Source organism: Brachycentrus maculatus, unplaced genomic scaffold (genome assembly GCF_059751285.1).
Source record: "Brachycentrus maculatus isolate JH-2025_06_01 unplaced genomic scaffold, ASM5975128v1 h1tg001772l, whole genome shotgun sequence".
Taxonomy (NCBI): domain Eukaryota; kingdom Metazoa; phylum Arthropoda; class Insecta; order Trichoptera; family Brachycentridae; genus Brachycentrus; species Brachycentrus maculatus.
The window spans coordinates 34,136-35,840 of NW_028282368.1; positions in this window are offsets into that span (position 1 = coordinate 34,136).

Sequence of the window (1,705 nt, forward strand, 5' to 3'; positions counted from 1 at the left end):
AATAGCTCAATGATATCCAGGTCGGAAGAAAAGCTCCGACCTCAAACCCCGAAACGGCTGAAATCTTCTCAATGGGTCTGACTGCGTTGGATGCTGTCTTGTTAGATGACAGCAATAGACTTTACGATAAAAACAGCTTTTCTTTTCCTTTGCTTTAACAAAAAAGAAGAGCCCTTCTCAGTGAACCAAACTTCAGCAACCTTCTCAAAATTGTAATTCTAAACATGACGAGCCCCGAATTCGGTAAGCGATTAGCTTCAAAATAGCTCAGAGATTTCCTGATTCCTCACGAATAAAAAATTCTCGCGCTGCAGAATTTCAGTGTCAGCGATATTCCTTATAAGCTCAAGCAGACTTCGACTTAATTTAATTTTTCAGGCTCTCCAGACAGAGCGCATAGTCTCTCACGCCCATCTTTTGGGTAACGAGGAAATAGCGCACCAAGATCTGAATCTGTGCAAGGACATAATTTCGTTCCAAGAGGAGCGCCAATACTAATTCCAAGTCCGCAAAGATTAACATATGTTTCACCACCTAAGACGAATCAAACTTATGTGAGACAGTCCTTTGCACCCCCAGTTCAGACTGCACCTATCACAACATATCGCGAAACAATGCCACTTGTATCAACAGTCCCATATGCATCAACAGTGGCATATGTATCAACTGTTCCACATGTATTGACTGTTCCACATATATCTACAGTTCCCTTTGCAAGAACAATGCAAGTTCCATCCTCACATTCGCCATTTGGATCCTCTTAATTAGCATACTCATTGTAATCAGCGCAGCAGACATCATTGGTCGTCCCGTTTCCCTCATCGACACCTCAGAAAGTTGAATAAAATGAATCACTGAGTCCAAGGCATACTGAGTCATCAAATTACAGGCTTACACTTGCCTAAATATAGTAGAAGGTTGCTAAATCTCGATTGTAAAACCCTTTTTGATTTATCTAACGCAATCAAATTATCCTTGATATTTTAAACACACAATAAGAAAGTACATTCTTTACAAACAAGCATTCATCGATTGTAAAATTTTAAAATTTTTGATTGATCGATTGATTTTGGTTGCACTTTATTCGTAGATTCTGCGTATGAACCACAAGTTTGCTTCACATTAATTATAAATTATTGTTGATTTTTAAGTTTAATCCAATTAAAAAATTTGAGGTTCTGCATTCTACAGTCTAAATATCGAATAAATAGACTATTTTTGTGTGTAAATATAGAGTATGCCTAAAATGAAGGCTTCACATTATCAATAATATTGTCGAATTTAGTATTTCAAATCTGATTAGTTCCGATAAATTCTACATATAGAGCGAGATACCTTTTGAAGGAATAGAAGGCTCTGTCGATAGCCTATATTGCATGCACAGCAGTAAGCAATAGCCAGTAAATCATGAGCGCATAAAAGCTGGCATTTTAAAAGCCTGTAGTGATAAATATGATCGAGTGAACCAGTTGGCTCATTTTTAAGGCGTTGAAATTGATTGATTCCTTAAATATCCACTATTTGGATGCATTGTCCTTAGAGATATGACGAGGGATATACTGCGACACTATTCTAAAGTTAATCTGTAAATACATAAGAGCTATCCAACTGCCGAAGATTCCTGCTATCTGGTTGAGATGCGTGCTTACCAGTAGCATCGGCACCAAAATCCTGATGCTCTCGCTAGATGATAATAGCACATATA